This window comes from Sceloporus occidentalis, unplaced genomic scaffold (genome assembly GCF_023333645.1).
Source record: "Sceloporus occidentalis isolate IW3139 unplaced genomic scaffold, rSceOcc1.0.p SCAF_34, whole genome shotgun sequence".
Lineage (NCBI taxonomy): Eukaryota > Metazoa > Chordata > Lepidosauria > Squamata > Phrynosomatidae > Sceloporus > Sceloporus occidentalis.
This window is the reverse complement of record NW_028317014.1, coordinates 1,359,381-1,377,666: the sequence shown is the minus strand read 5'-3', so window position 1 is coordinate 1,377,666 and position 18,286 is coordinate 1,359,381.

Below are 18,286 nucleotides of genomic sequence, written 5' to 3'. Positions count from 1 at the left end.
TTCGGCCAAAAGATCCACAAACAGCAACAGGTTTTATTTTACTGAGAGGGTGGTTGATACATGGAACAGCCTCCCATCAGAAGTGGTAGAGGCTTATACAGTGAGGGAATGTAAACAGGGATGGCACAGACATAAAGCTATCTTGAATCGAGGACCGATTAAGGTCTCTACACTGGGAAAAATAAGCAGACTAGATGGGCCGAATGGTTCTTATCTGCTGTCAAATTCTATGTTAATAAATTGTAGCTCTTCAAGACAAAATATTTCACCAATTCCATGCAACAAAACTTGGTAATATTGCAAAAATCCCTCTCCTCACAGAAAATAATAAACTCAACATTAAAAGACAACAACAACAGACACACAACCCAACATTATTAAAACAAATTACACACAACTCGACAACATTAAAACTAATCACAAACACACAACCCAACATAATTAAAACATATTAAATAAACACAACCCAACATAATTAAAATATATTACATACACACAACTCGACATCATTAAAACAAATAACAGACACAAAACCCTACATTAAAACATATTAAATAAACACAACCCGACAACATTAAAACAAATTACAGACACAAAACCCTACAACATTAAAACATTTTACATACACACAACATAAAAAAATTCTACCAACCAAGCAAGTGCCTGCGGGTGACGGAGCCAGCAGCCTCACGTGGCGTTCATTTGGCTGGGGGCTGCCCCTGCTCTTGGCTTACATCTGTCTGCTCTTCAGCAGGTTAAAACCCTGTTTGTCAAGTAAATGCGGTTTTGTGTTAGAGACAATCCTACGACCAGACCTGCCCCGTTACTGTCCTCTGACAGTAAATCACGGGGATTTGTACACTAAGCCAAAAACAAATCGACGTAAACTTGGGCAATGAATTACATGCCTACGTTAGAATTACTGGGTCTCAAGACACCGCCGTCGGAAAAATGGTTCAAAGCCAGTTCCAAAAAATTTGGAACTGGTTTGTGTTACAAAGTTATACACTCCGCTAAATACTTATTGTGAAAGAAACTGCAAAAGAAAGATGCATTGCCACATTATAAACGTTTTATAGTCCCAGACAGACTTCCTGCTCCGAGTCTGATTATGTCGGTAACGTCCAAAACAAATCTTTCATACTATGTATTCGCGGAACTTTAGCGTACAATGAGGACATTGAAAAGTAGAAATTGAGTAATTAAGCCCATCAAGTCTGCCAGCTTTTTCTACAAGAAACCAAAAGCATTACTGTCTGCATACAAACCCCCCGAGTTCACCATTACTGCATAGCCAATGACGTTAAAAAGTTTCAGAAAATAAAAGGTTTTGAGAAAATAACTTGTGAATATATATACACGTATGATATAACATCGCCTGGCTACATGTGTTTCCGGAATGTGTTAATGCTGTCAATTCTGCCTTTTCATAGAAAGTATTAGTAGATGAGGGATGCAATGAATAACTAAAAAAGCTTTTTCTCAATAGGTTGTTCAACTCAGACTCTCTATTTCCTTCTTTATGACATGTCCTTATTTCCACTCCACCAATTTCTCATTTTTTCCCATTCCCACTTGCATTTTTTTAACATTTCCCCGCATCTCAACCTTTGTGCAGTACATCAGTTTTGTCTTCATTATCTCCCTTTTTGCGTATTATCTCAATTTCCCCAGTGGGCAAAACACCATTGTGCAGCCCCATGTCAAGCAACTCTTCATCACTAGGTCAGATGTTAGTGACCTAAATCTCTGCTACCATCTCGATTTTAGATTCTCTGATTTCAGTACTAAAACCACTTCCGGGTAAAATGTAAGAGCATGCACTCACAGCCTCTGGAGTATTACCTACTGGTCAAGCTGTATTGAACATCCCTGTGTGTATACTGCATATTGATGCACACATGCAAATTAATGTGCCTTAATGCTTAAAAATGCAGAAAATTGATAGTTTTGATATTAAGAAAGGTAAAAATCATGCATCACTCAGGTCTCCTTTTTGTCCACTAAAACAGCCCTGACCTGTCAAGGCATGGACTCCACTAGACCTCTGAAGGTGTGCTCTGGCACCAAGACATTAACATCAGATCCTTTATGTCCTGTATGTGGGGCCTCCATGGATTAACCCTGGTGCCATGTGTTCTCGAGGTAGGCGACGCACACGCGCCCGGCCATCCACGTGATGTAAAAGAAATCGTGATTCATCAGACCAGGCCACCTTCTTCCATTGCTCTGTGGTCTAGTTCTTATGTTCAAGTGCCCATTGTAGGCACATTCAGCAGTGGACAGGGGTCAGCATGGTCTGCGGCTATGCAGCCCCATGCGCACCAAACTGCAATACACTGTGTGTTCTGACTCCTTTCTATCGGAACCAGCAATAACATTTTCAGCAATTTGAGCTAGAGTTGTTTATCTGTTGGATTTGACCACCTGCCTTCGCCTCCCCCACATGCATTAAAGAGCCTTGGCCACCCATGACCCTTTTCCTTCCTTGGACCACTTTTGATAGGTACTGACCACTGCAGACCGGGTACACCCCACAAGAGCTGCAGTTTTGGAGATGCTCTGACGCAGTCATCTAGCCATCACAATTTGGCCCTTGTCAAAGTCGCTCAGATTTTAACTCTTATAGCATCTTCATGTCTGATTATTTTAACAACATGTTTTTATGCACTGATGATGTACTGTTACAGAAATGGTTTGAGACCATCTGTTATGTTACTTTTAATTAGAGAACAGACTGTAGATACTAGTCTAGGTATTAATAGTTCTGTAGCAGTTCATTGTCTTAAAAAGGGTTTATTCAATAAAGTAGTAGTACAGTATGCATAAAAGTTTTCCACAGTTCCAATTTGAACCCACTTATGTTACAATGTACAATACGTTACAATCTCTGTGAGCTTCACCTGCAAAAATTTTTTAGGTGGCGCTATATAAAAGTGCCCCCCTTAGTGAGTCAGTGAGTTCAAACAAAATCATCCTGCAAACTCTCACTTGTGAATAAGACCATGTGTCCCAAACCCTATTTATGTCCCATCAGGTATTTCTGAAGATTTCAGGGAGTACTTCATTTAAGACGTCTAATGGTATTGTCAGGCCCAACTGATCCTTACCTGACATGGTAAGGGGTCCCCTTTGCTGCACAGCTCCGTGGTGATGGTGTAGGCCACAACCGATATGGCGGAGTAGGCAGAAGCTGCAGCGTAAAGGGGTGGGGGGGGGCCTGATTCCATAATTATTAGGACCCCAAAGGCCTCAATCAAGATAGGGAAGGAGTGGATACCTGCAACGCTATGAAAACCTCACAGACGTCTTCCAAGGTTTCTCAGTTCCAGAGCCTTGATTACTGTATGTCTGTGGACTCCAGATGTACCCTCCTTGCTGTGTTACAGTGTCTCCTTTGGATTAAATGTTATTTGACCTATTTGATTACCCTGTTTGCCTTTGCCCTTGACCTCTGCTTGACAATCTCTTCTCCGATTGATTGCCACCTGCCCTGACCATTTGGACAGTTCCTCATTACATCTATAGCTCAACCCTTATATTGCACCCTCGTGCTTCCACCTCCTGCAGAAAACCTGATAGAGGTACCCGGCAAGAGATAGCACCTCCTGCTCTATGCTCCTACTTCAATCCCGACAGTTACTGAGATGTTGAAATAGGAGTTCTTGCATATCACGGAGTTCGTACTAGACATAGTGACACTGGAAAAGGTTGAGGAATGCTGATCTAAAGTAGGTAATACTCCCATGATACCTAACCTATCTGCAGCTCTCCAGAGGAATTACACCCACACCTGAAATCTACAGTTTCTGATTTTAAGTTTCACTAACAACCCTCCAGAAAAAAAGGAAGAGAAGCTTGAGGGTTTTTTTTTTGCCTAGATGTGTAACCAATTTTCATTATTAAAAGTTAAAAACAGAATTAAAAAAAAGAATTAAAATTATTTTTTTTTTTAAATGCATTTTTACATTTTGCACTTTAGATCCATTTCGTAGTTAAGTAATTGTTAAATACCATGAAGATCTGTTTCTATGGTGACTAGAACAAGTCTCTTTACGGGATTACAGAGAATGTGATTATCCATACTGCGGGTTGTGCATTGTGATTCTGCCAAAGCTCTTAACTATAGTGCAATGTGAATCTACGTACACCTAGACACTGCCGGGAAAACTGCATCAGCAAGACAAGGGTTTTTAGGTGCGGCACAAAAAAACATTACTTAAGAATGAGGTGGAGGCTGCAATCAGAAAACAATTGGAACTAGAATTCTAATACTTTTAACTCAGGGCACCAAAACCCTGCGGCAGAATACAGAAGAAGGGAGTGGCGTGGGTTACCAGCCAAATGGCTTGAAGGCTTCATCAAAACCCACTCGGTATGTTTACAAAGAAAAAAAGCTCTTCATTCGAGAAAATGTACCTTTCATTGTAGGCCAAACCCCTTTGAATGTTTGTGCTCTGGGCAGCTGCAATGCCTTTATAATCTCCATGCTAATCCTAATCCCCAATTTGTTCCCCCAGAACCTGTCCGGTTTCTGTTCTTCTTTATTTCACAACACTTTTTTATTTCAACCCAGCTAGAAACAAAATTAACCAGAGACTATGAAATAAAATAGATGCCTTTAATCTATCCTCGCAGTATGGCTATTCTGTTGTTTCTTGTCTTAAAAGACACTTAGCATGCACTTTCACCTGTACATATTTATGGATGTCATACTCTTCCCAAATTATTTACCAGCAGTCTGCACATTAGTGCATACCTGGGAACTTCTTGGCTCCGGCTACTCCGGGACGCAGCCAGGACTGCACACTGATGACAGTGGGCGGTCCCACTGACAGCAGCGGGAAACACCCCCATTTAAAGGAAAAATGGGCGGGGAGTGGGCCGTGTCAAGACCCTGCTCCCACGACCAGGAGGATTCGGGTCTTGACCCGGAGATCCAGCGCTCACCCGGCAATCTCCGGGTCAAACCCAGAGAGTTCCCTGGTATGCATATGTGATTGGTTAATCTTCTGACCCGTAAGGCAACATTTATTGACCAAAATGTTTAGGGTTTTTTTTGCCATGTTAATATTATTTTTGATCATACTTGTAGTGTCCTGCTTTTCTTTGTGATTTAAGGGAATAATGGCTCATGTTTACAACTAGATTTTCTCTTGGGTTTTATACTAGGTGTTATATTGATAGAAATGGCATGGCAAACAATTTTATTATTTCTGCATTCAATATAAAACGTGACCAGTACTTTTATAGTCTTATACATTAATATGTAGAATACATTAAGTAGGCCAGTCAAAACGGAGAACTAGAGGGCATAGATTACAAGTGCATATAACCTTAATCCCCCTCTTTAACAAAAAAATCCTGGACGCAGGTGGTATTCAAAATGTCAATCACATGTTTGCACGCAAAACAGGTGCCTGCGTAAGGACAAACCTATTATTTACTTTACAGGTTTTATCGAAGAGGCAATGTTGTGATCTTAGGAAGAAATGGAAAATGAAGGAAAACTGTTATTTCCTTAAAACTACTATTTCCTAACCGCTAATCTAATTTTCTTAATTGCTTTTGTATTTTTATACTTTCTGTCGTTTTTTTGTAACTGTATAGAACTTGTCAGAAACCGAATTGTGCATTGGGACGCGGCTCCCGCCAAAAAACTTCTGGGCGCGGGCGTTTTTTCGGGTGTTGTGGACGGGAGCGGGCGGTCAGGCACTGTCCCTGCGGGTACAGTAATCCCGCGCACTCCCGCAAGGCTGCCTTCGTGTTGCTCCCTCACATCGTCTCTTCTCTTGTACAGTGCTACGGAATTTGATAGTGCTATATAAAACAATAAATAATAATAACAAGAGAAGAGATGCTGTGAGGGAGCAACACGAAGGCAGCCTTGGGGGATTGCGCAGGAAATCTGCAGTTCAGGTAAGGGGGTGGGCGGGATTGGCCACATATGTGGCGGGAGCGGGCGGGATTGGCCACATCTTTATGTCTTCTAATAGGTTAAACCATTATAAATATGTTTGTGTAGTAAGTATCTCTTTAGTCCTTTTCTTCATTATTATTTTTTTTTTAAATGAGACGTGGTCAAGGTTCTACATTATACTTCCCAGTTTAAGAGGTTGTTAACGTGTCCTACCAAACGGCTAAGTATAACACGGGAAATAAGTATGCAGGATGTGGTGAGGAATATAAACTCACTCGGTAAATATATGGCCAGGTGGCGAGAGGACGGAGAGGTAGCTCATGCGATTTAACACACACTTCGAAAAACGATCCTTGTTACCTTGTATAGAAAATAATAAGTGTGTATAAACAAAATCAGATGAAACCAATTAAACAGCTGGAATCCCTATTGCCATTGTTTGCATGTGGTCTTACTTACTGATTGTACAGTTAGTTTTTGTTAAAATGCTATATAATGGCATATAATTTTTGTTTCTTTCCTTATTCCTCCTATACTGTCCTTTCCATGGCACCTTCTTTAACCGGGCCTTACCTGTTTCTACTCTTTCCTCCTCAGGAGGAATCAGGAAATATAACTAATATACGGCATTACGTGTTCGCCTAGACTGCTTAACAACCAAACCAAATAAAATATCTAAACAACAAAACATTTTATTGACTAAATAAAGGTGAAAGAAAAGCAGTACATTCAGAAAAATATAAAGCATGTAGGAAACAGCTGTCCTAACACCGATCATTCTCTGTTCCTGTGCCATAACCCACTTGTATTAAAAGTCTGGAAGACACTGAAAGAGCCATCTCGGAATGTCCAAAGCTCTTTTTCCACCGGAGACTTAAAAAAAGGCAATTTTCTACAGGAGCAGAGGCCAATGTAAATCAAGTGATATCTAGCAAATTGCTGAGGATTGACAGTTTTTCCCTCAGTCTAATATACACCTAACCAAAGCAAACAGGGAGATCAGTCATGCGCTCCCTTTACTAAGCTCTTTTCATCTTCTGCATACCCATACAGGATCCGCACACACAGATTTTGGCAGGGCTATTCTTCATGAAGCGCAACAAAAAAATAATCAAATCAAGAGACGAGCTGTGAGCACTCAAGCCATTAACTCCTTTGCCCATACAACATATTCTGGCAATCATGAGTTTAGAGAGTATACTGCGATGACCACACTGTGCCAGTTTTAAAGTCGTCATAATCAATTGAATCAAATCATCAGATTAATTCTGAAAATTGTCCTTATGGTCCCTTAATTCTAACAGTCACAATAGACAGGCGTTTTGACTGTGAATCAGAGATGTTTATTTATCTTTGTAAAACAGACAAGTGCCCTATTTCTCTTGGCTAACACACTCATCTTCATCTTCCTCTGTAAAAACAGAAAGGAAGTACCGTATTGCCTTGAATATAGGCCACGTGATAAAACAGGAACATTTTTGGTATCTATCAGTTTGTCAGCATATGTTATATACAAACAGAAAACCAATAGCCATTTTAAGGCCCCCCCTTAATTCATAATGCACCTTACTTATAGATATGCCCCTCTGCGACTTACCAATGCACCCCTAGACTCCCTGGTGACTAGCGGGGCCGGCCGGTGGACATCTGTGCGTTGAGCGCAGACAACCTCCGCTGCGGGTACTTCCGCCAGGGCTTCTATGATGGAGAAGCACCTGCGGAAGTGCCGGCAGCGGAGGTTGTCTACGCGCATCACCGCAGCCGGTGAACGTCTGCGCGATTCGCGTAGACAACCTCCGCTGCGGGAATTCTGCCGTGGCTTCTATGGTGGAGCACTGGAAAGTTATGTCACGCAAGTGGTCCACCATAGAAGCCCCGGCGGAAGTGCCAGCAGCGGAGGTTGTCTACGCACATCACACAGATGTCCACGGCTACCGGAGAGGAGGATCCAGCTACCCATAATCGAAAGTATATATGAATATAAGAGGCCATGGCAGGGCACACGTGTATGGTTCTAGAGAACATACAATAAAGTGGGTGCAAATGGCTATATATGGCTGTCTCCCCTCGTCAGCTCAATCATAATTATAAGTAAAGCATTCCATAGGCTGAGCTTATGCTAGACACGCACAGCGGACAAGAATAAACGTAAAAGCAAGGAACATTCTGACCTGTCAACTATATGATTTATAATATATATAGAGAGAAAATGTACAGTGTGCAGTTAGGTGTGCGTCGAGATATTTGTGATCTCCTTCAGCCTGCCTGTGAATTGCTGTTACATTCCCTAAATGTGAATTATGTATTTAGACTGTTGCTTCGTAGGGTATATAGCCTAATTAGGAGTTAATATTTAATACTCGCGACTATCTAACAATATAGGGAACACCAAGTCTGGGAATTAAGCCCCATATATGAAAAAGCCTGGAGAATATTCCACATCCCGTTCTGCTGTGACATCAGAGGTTGTGATATTATCTTTTATTTATATAGCACCAATAATGTACACAGCGCTTCTTACAGCACATATATTCATATATACATTGTTCAGCCTAAATCATGGGCGGCAGATATTACATAGAAATTAGTATGCAAAATGATTCTCCTGTTTTTTAATGTTTAGATGGGGTTTTTCTGGCTTTTAATAGTTAAGGAATTGGCATTCAGATTTCCAAGAGCCCTTTAGAATGACACCCAACCAGGAAACTGTTCAATATTTTACATTGTGGCCTCTTAAGTAGTTTGTTGTATATAATACAAATTAAAAGGTGACGTCATCACATGACATATAATCCTCCAGATAAGAGTCGGAATCACCCATGAAAAGCACGTAACACTGGCTTGAATTACAATCCTAAAATATGCTGATCTAGAACTCCCATAACTCTAGATCACTCGTAACGCTAGATCACTAAGGGTGATGGGAGTTGCATTGCAATTGTAGCTGTAGGGAGGCAGCCTGACTAACCCTGTTTTTCCATTAAACAGACATATGACAACTTAACAGTAAGCGTACGAGGACAAAATAAAAAAAGCTACATCCTATTAAACCCTTGAGATTTGTACCCCGCCACAAGAAGAGTCGCTTAGTCAAGTTCGGCTCCTCTTTACACGTTGTGGATCACGGAAAGGGGGCGCAGAAGTCTCCTACCTTTGTGCTCTGCAGGTGCAGATCTGGTACAGTCAGCGCAGCCGGGACAGTCACACTCACCTGCAAGTACGGCTCCCGGCCACACTGCAAGACCCGGAGCGGAGTCACGGGATCAGGAGCTTGCAGCACAGTAATACTGAATAAAGCGGAATTTAATAAAGCTCGGATTGAAAAGACATGCTAATGTAAATTAAAGCTCTGACAATACTGTAATGCTTCATAATACCAAGACAAGTCAAAATGAATATTAATAAAGCTAAACCTACTGGCACTAAAATGGATCTTAATTATGCAGTTGATGACCCCAAGCAATGTATGTATGTATATATAAATATATAAATATTATATATATATATATATATATATACATACACACACACATTTAATACACAACATTTAAGCCTAGTCGCAAAAATCGGTAGCAAGAAGCACTGCGCATGCGCAGTGGGTATGCATGCCGTTCTTTTTAACCGCGCACCGAGGCTTCTCTCAGGAAAACACAGTGAGCCAAGCTGGTGGATCAAACGGAGTTATCATAGCCTACATCATAAATTTTATTATTTTATCTAATTACAAGCAGTCAATGTATCCGGAACATTGAAAAAATCGATAAGAAAAACTTATCTGCATCTTTATACGATAAAACTACTTTATAAAGTGGATTTGTGAGGAGGGCTTCACATGAAGGACTTGAAATGTTTTCCACCACGTACATTCTGCTTTTAGTTAATTACTGAAATAGCTTAATTAATGCCTGATTATGATCTCACAGTACCAGCTAATATTGAGATTTTAAAACAATAGAACCAAGCTCACAACACGTTGAATTCCTCCATGGTTTTTATATTAATTTGTACAAATTGCAGTGAAGCCTCCAAATAACGTTTTTAAATTAAATACATGATGGAGTGCTAAAATCCTGACAATCCTAGCAGACATCTACCATCTTATTTATACTATATGGAGCAAATGGTTCCTAATATATACACTCAGGCGTTTCTTTTATTTTAAGGCAATCAAAGCCTTGTTTGTTTTTGCATTAGCTCTTCATTTCTTGTCTTTCAAGAACACAATTAATAAAAGATTACAACTTTTATCGTAAACTATTAAGTGAATAATGCCTCTTTCGGTACCTGCTAATGCTTTCTTTCTTCTGCCCAAAAGTTTAGAACAGACCAGTAAAGAAGCCAGCTATACCATAACTCTGATCCTTAATTTTAAATTGGGGATCTGACAGTGCTTTACATAACGTCATTACCTAGAAACACTCGTGCAATTTATGGTATTTAAGTATATAAGATTTAGTTTATATGACCTTATATATGTAATCTTTTAGTGCCATTTTGCACAAAATATTAACTTAATTTTATCACGGAATTCATAATACATCACATAACTATTCATCCTGACAAGTGTTCATGTGAGAATGATTTTTATTTCAAATATTGTGTAAATAAACATAAGATATGTTTATAAATGTGCAAATGAAACTTATTGTTGATCTAAATATTTTACTAAATTTCTAGCTAGGTATACATAAGTCACAGCTAGATGAAACTTCTGGGTGCTGCACCCCAATAACTAAAGTGTTGCTCTTTGGCGATTTAAAATGTTGGGGGTATTTATACAACATGTTGCCCTGGGTGTCAATTAAGTATATGTATAATCAGATAGTATTATCTATTCCATATTGCATCAGTTGACCTATAGTAACTGTAAGTATAGTAAGCTTTTTCATGCATATGTAGGCTTAAATCATTTATTATATATTTCTAAATAAATACAAGTAAACGTTCACAGTTACATAGAATGTCTTGAACATCATACAATTTTCCATTATAGAATACAAACAATACCATCTTTGTGATATTTATGCAATTAATTTCTCTTCCTCATTAATAGAATAATAGTGGGAACAGCTGCTAATATTTTCACTTACCCACAAAAATGTCTCAGTGTTATGAATGTGGCACATATATTTCATATTCCCTGTACCTTTAAGTTAACTTTTCATACACAGTTCTAGTGAGTATCACAGTGTATACCTAATCATTAACGCTACTATCCAGTCCTTTGGGGGTGGAAAAAATCAAATCAATCTCCAGAATAACTACTGTAGTCTGAAAGAGCTGCCAAGCTAAATAATTTGAGAAAAACAATTGTTGTAATTGTCTAAGCTCTTCAGTAGTGTATGCGACCCCCTACATAACAGTATATGAAATTGATAAGAATTACCTATTTTGGACAGCTTGGTTATGCAGCCATGTCGACCTGCACACCACTGTCATGCCCAGTGACTGATTGACTCTGGGCTGGATTCGCCAGTCCAGGACTTCAGCATAAGCTAAGCTTATGGATAAAATTGGCAAATTTGCAGAAAAACTTAAGTGCATTGTTCTTTAAGCCAGCTTCTAAAAAATGCCGCTGTCCAATCCCCTAGAATCTTATTAGGGACTGAAGTCATAGGCACAATTTTGCTAAACTGGTAGAGTCCTAGTAATAGCAGCATTCCTGATGAGGTCAACGGTAATGTAGTTTGGTAATCATAACTTTATAACATCCATATTCTTTGTATTTCTGTTAAATGTCGTTGTGCTGGGGGTATTCTTTAAAATGTCCTTAAAACACAGAACATTATCCTGTTTGGTGTTCCCACAATCTTCTGCAAATTTTTGGGCAAATAATTAACCTGAAGTCTGAACAGACTTCAATTGTTCATCGGAGGTTATCAGTGTTTAATTTATTACTCAGACAAGTTTAGATGTTAAATATGGTCATACCTGACTGGCTCTCCCCTAGGTAGGGTGAAAATGAACCTAGTCACTCATAAAAACGTAGCTTGTGACAATAGCTAATTATGTATTTACATGTGCTAAGGATCCCACTTAGCAGTTACTTCGAGAGTATAACATGTCCATGTTGTAGATATCTGCTATCCCAGGAACCACATCCTCCTCAGTGTTTGCATTTGGAAAAAAAAACTGTCTTGGTTTTTAGTAGGGTGGCTCTAGGTTAACAACACTGTTCCTTATAGTGAGAACCTGGCAGGTTTTGCATTTGAAGGACATTATTGTTCCTCCCTCCACCTGAAATAGAAATGTGTACTAGAAAGTATAAAACTAATCTAACACAGTGTTAGATGATGTTAGGGGAAATCCTGACCTGGCTAAGAGGTGTTCACTACAATAACTAAACGGTACCTGTTTTGTCTACAGAAGCCTATTTTCGAGACAAATCATGTAACACTCTGCTTCATATAGGTGACCATTTGCATTAGAAAAAAAGGAAAAATGGTCAGCAAATACCCCAACAGCTTTCCCAGTAGACATAAAAAGTATTTTCTGAAGAATAGCTGTGTGGAGTGAGTTTACAAACATAGACTTTCAAGGCAAGGACCTTTTGACCCATCTTGTCTGAAATGTGTACCATTATAGCGAATTTGGAAAAAGTGACATGCTCTAAGATGCAAAACAAGTAAATTAATATACATCTATTGTTTCATTTTCATTAGATATGTTTTTTTTAGTTCTCTGTATGTTTAGATTCTTAATACACACCGCCCAAACATCAGAATGGGGAAGAAAGGGGATTTAAATGACTTTGAAAGTGGCATGGTTGTTGGTGCCAGACGAGCTGGTCTGAGTATTTCAGAAACTGTTGATCTACTGGGATTTTCACGCACAACCATCTCTAGGGTTCACAGGGAATGCTCCGAAAAAGAGTATCCAGTGAGCGGCAGCTGTGTGGATGAAAATACCTTGTTGATGTCAAATATCAGAGGAGAATGGGCAGACTGGTTCAACATGACAGAAAGGCAACAGTAACTCAAAAGAACACTTGTTACAACCAAGGTATGCAGAATACCATATCTGAACGCACAACATGCTGAACCTTGAAGCAGATGGGCTACAGCAGCAGAAGACCACACCTGTCAGCTAAGAGCAGGAAACAGGATACAATTCGCACAGGCTGACCAAAATTGGACAATGGAAGACTGGAAGAACGTTGCCTGGTCTGAAGAGTCTTGATTACAGCTGTGACATTCAGATGGCAGGGTCAGACTTTGACATAAACAACATGAAAGGATGGATCCATCCTGCCTTGTATCAATGGTTCAGGCGGGTGTAATGGTGTGGGCGACATTTTCTTGGCACACTTTGGGCCCCTTAGTACCAACTGAGCATCGTTTAAATGCGACAGCCTACCTGAGTATTGTTGCTGACAATGTCCATCCCTTTATGACCACAGTGTGGTCAGCCATAACATGCCGTGACTTGTCGAGGCATAGACTTCACTAGTCCTTTGAAGGTGTGGTATCTGGCACCAAGATATTATCACTAGATCCTTTAAGTCCTGTAAGTTGTGAAGTGGGGCCTCCATGTATTGGACTTGCTTGTCCAGCACATCCCACAGATGCTCGATTGGATTGAGATCTTGGGAATTTGGAGGCCAAGTCAACACCTTGAACTCGTTGTGTTCCTCAAACAATTGCTGAACCACTTTTGGTTTGTGGCAGGGCACATTATCCTGCTAAAAGAGGCCAATGTCATCAGGGAATACCATGTCCATGAAAGGGTGTACATGGTCTGCAACAATGCTTAGGTAGGTGGTACATGTCAAAGTAACATCTACATGAATGTCAGGACCCAGGTTTCCCAACAGAACATTACCCACAGCATCACACTGCCTCTGCCACCTTGCCTTCTTCCTATAGTGCATCCTGGTGCCATGTGTTCTCCAGGTAAGCAACGCACACAAACCCTGCCATCCACATGATGTAAAAGAAAACATGATTCATCAAACCAGGCCACCTTCCATTGCTCCATGGTCCAGTTCTTATGCTCATGTGCCCATTGTAGGTGCTTTCAGCAGCGGACAGGGGTCAGCATGGGCATTCTGGCTGGTCTGCGGCTACGCTGCCCTACAAGCAAAAAAAAAAAAACGTGATGCAACTTTTTTAGCAATTTGAGCTATAGTAGCTTGTCTGTTGAATTTGACCGCATGGGCCAGCCTCCGCTCCCCATGTTCACCAATGACCCTTGGCTGCCTATGACCCTGTTACCGGTTCACCTGCTTTCCTTCCTTGGACCACTTTTGATGCAGATTGGGAACACTCCACAAAATCTGCAGTTTTGGAGATGCTCTGGCCCAGTCTTCTAGCCCTCACATTTTGGCCCTTGTCAAAGTCGCTCAGATCCTTACTCTTGCCCATTTTTCCTGCTTCTAATACATCAACTTTGAAGACGAAATGTTCACTTGCTGTCTGATATATCCCACCCACATACAGGTTGTAACAAGATTATCAGTGTTATTCTCTTTACCTGTCAGTGGTCATAATGTTATGGGTGATAGGTGTATATTTGTATGTATATATAACACACTATCCTTAAACTTCTTCCAACATCTTAAAGCCTCCATTCAACACTTTTTTCATATTTGTAAATGGATTATTGTGATTTTGGGGTTTTGAGACTTTGGTTCCAAACAGTGGCGTCGCTACAGGGGGCAATTGCCCCCCCTAGGTTAATCCTTGCCCCCCCTGTTGCCCCCCTGCCGAATTTGGAATAAAGTCGCAATGCGCAGCAGAGGAGGAAGACTGAAGCCTCGTGCTCCCGTCGCTGGACCTAAAGGTGAGAGAACTACAAAGGGGGAGGGTAGATAGTGAGTAGGGAGGGGGGTTAGAAAGTGATAAGGGAGGGAGAGGGGTTAGAAAGTGATAAGGGAGGGAGAGGGGGTAGAAAGTAATAAGGCAGGGGCATCCAACATGCCGGCCAAATGCGGCCCACGAGACCTCGAGGTGCGGCCCACGTAAGATCGGCAGCCAGGGCAACCGATCTTACGCGGGCCGCACCTCGAGCATGTACTGGCTGACTTGGCATGATAGGAGTGTGATTGCTAACAGCAATCACAGTCCCATCATGCCTAGGTTCCAGCACTTACACATCCAACCAGTAAATGCTGGAACCTAGAAAATATAGAGACTGGAATGCCACGTGAAATAGAAATCAATAACGGTAATACTCCCCAAATGAAAAGCAGCAGCCAGCAACACTCTTCCTTCAAGTGTTAAACAAATAGACGGTACAACATGGCGCGCATAAACATGTGGAGAAAAGAATACAAAACAGTGTAGTATGTACACACAATTGGTATATTGCTATGATAGCTTATCAACTCACAAACGGGCTGGGTAAATCAGGCTCATTAAGGTGTCAGTGAAAAAAAGGTCCTTTAATTTCTTCTAAAATCACTAAAATATATAAACAGACCGGCAATAGTGCAATATATCCGTGCAATATATCCCCCCCTCTTCTTTTTTTTTTCGGACAGCAGTGACAAGATTCACGGTCCGTTCGGCAACACCTTCCGGACGGCAATAAACACGCCCCGTATGACAGAAGAGGCCCGGCAGATGACAGAGGGCGTTGACGTCCATCCTCCTACACGCAACGGCGTGATTACGTACCCGGAAGTCTTTTAAATATAAACGGAATGCGGACTATACATGGAACAATATTTTCTGCGTTTTTGAGTGACTTTTTCTCCTGAGGAAGCCGGCGTACCACCGGCGAAACGCGTTGAGAGAGACAGCAGAAGCAGATAACTACACCGGAATAGAGGCTGATTTTGATCTTACCATCCTGATATCTGTTCGCACTCTATTAGTTTAGTAGTGCCTCGTCAAATTGCGAGTGCATTCCTTTTTGCCTTACTTGAACCATCTTACCACGGATATATTGCACTATTGCTGGTCTGTTTATATATTTTAGTGATTTTAGAAGAAATTAAAGGACCTTTTTTCCACTGACACCTTGATGAGCCTGATTTACCCTGCCCGTTTGTGAGTTGATAAGCTATCATAGCAATATACCAATTGTGTGTGCATACTACACTAATGCTGGAACCTAGTCATGATGGGACTGTGATTGCTGTTAGCAATCACACTCCTATCATGCCAAGTCAGCCAGTACATGCTGAAACCTAGCTAGCTGCCCCCCTTGTGTATTGATGCTGCCAGCAGTATGGGGTCTGCACATCACTTACAGCCACCCTGTACCAGCATGTACTGGCTGACTTGGCATGATAGGAGTGTGATTGCTAACAGCAATCACAGTCCCATCATGCCTAGGTTCCAGCATTTACTGGTTGGATGTATAAGTGCTGGAACCTAGGCATGATGGGACTTTGATTGCTGTTTACAATCACACTCCTATCATGCCAAGTCAGCCAGTACATGCTGAAACCTTGCTAGCTGCCCCTCTTGTGTATTGATGCTGCCAGCAGTATGGGGTCTGCACATCACTTACAGCCACCCTGTACCAGCATGTACTGGCTGACTTGGCATGATAGGAGTGTGATTGCTAACAGCAAGCACAGTCCCATCATGCCTAGGTACCAGCATTTACTGGTTGCCTGGATATGATAGGAGTGTGATTGCTGTGTGGGCAGTGTGGACGCCAGGGCTGGCTTTGGGGTGTGCAACCTGTGATCTATGCCTGTAATTTAGGGGGTTTTAAATATACCTTTTAATGACGTGTTTATGTGAATTCCAATTGATCTATACCTGCAAAGCTGGGTTTTTGCGTTATTCAGTAGATCCATATCTATATATTTCCATACATTATTTATGTATACCTGCAAATACAGTGTTTGTATGTCTTATTCAGTTGATTAATACCTGCAATGCTGTTTCCATGTATTTATTTGATCTATACCTGCAGTGCTATGTTTCATATACTATTGTATACCTGCAAATACAGGATTTGTATGTCTGATTCTGTTTATTTGATATATACCTTCAGTGCTGAGATCACAAGTGAATTTCAGTTGATCTATACATGCAAAGCTTGGTTTGTGTGTTAATGTGTTGATCTATACCTGCTATCGGCAACTGGGGCTAATAATATATATGGGCAGCAGGGGCATCAATACACAAGGGGCAAAAACACTAAGGGGGGTATAAACGACAATGCAGTGTGAAAAATCCATCCTGATGTAGACGTCTGTGACGTAGATTGTGTCCTGCTGTTTGTGTGTTTTTGGTTATCAGTGTAGCAGAGCCTGTCCTCATGTGTGTGTGTATAGGTGTTGGTGTGGCAGAGCCTGTCCTGGTGTGTGTTTGGGTGTTGGTGTGGCAGAGCTTGTCCTAGGGTGTGTGTTTGGGTGTCAGTGTGTCAGAGCCTGTCCTGGTGTGTGTGTTTGGATGTGGGTGTGGCAGAGCCTGTCCTGATGTGTGTGGGTGTCTGTGTGGCAGAGCCTGTCCTGGTGTGTGTGTGTTTGGTTGGTTGTCGGTGTGGCAGAGCCTGTCCTGGTGTGTGTGTCTGGGTGTCGGTGTGACAGAGCCTGTGTTGGTGTGTGTGTTTGGTCATCTGTTTCCTGGCACTTAACTTACAGTAGGAATTATTTAATTTATATTTATCCAGAGATAAAATGCTCTCCTGAAGTTGTAGTGACTTCAGGGGACAAAACGTTCAAGGCCCTGAAATAATTTAGTTGAAAAGTTATTTAATTCAAGGATTAGTCGCACTCAATTGTGGCTTCAGGCTTCCCATGTTGAATGATCAAGTATTATTTTAGCCCAATAACAAAAGTATAATTCCATAGCACATTACTTTTGGAAATTATGAATGCCCCCCCAGTTTGACTGTGGTATCTTGTGTGCCCCCCCTATATATTGTTTCTAGAGTCACCACTGGTTCCAAAGCAGGAAACCTGTAAGGTATGGCATTAGTAAAATAGTTTTAAAAGTAAAAGGTACGGCTTTGACTGAATAAGACAACAGGTTCTCCAGCACTGAAAACAAAGATGCTAGTCTGCTTGTGGCACCTCAGTTGGATAATAACACACTTATAACAGTTACATACTCAGTTTGTTTGCCCTATCACAACTCAAAGTCTTTATCCATTACTTGTAGATGCCTAAGATACTTGTCCTTCAAGCCGCAATTACCACCACGGCAACAGATGACTACTCCAACGAAGGAGCCTCAGACTGTGCCAAAGTATGTGCTGTTCCTCATACGTAATACATTTTGTCTTGTTTGGATATGATTGTTAGGAGGCAAAAGGAGAGACAATCTTTTTTCAGAGCAAGTAATTGTACTTTTAGTTGACCATTCCATAAATATGTATCACAGTTGTTCTTATGTCTGCATAAGAATTGCAAAAGGCACCACCTGTGCTGTAAAAGTCATAGAGTCTTATGTGATCGGCCAT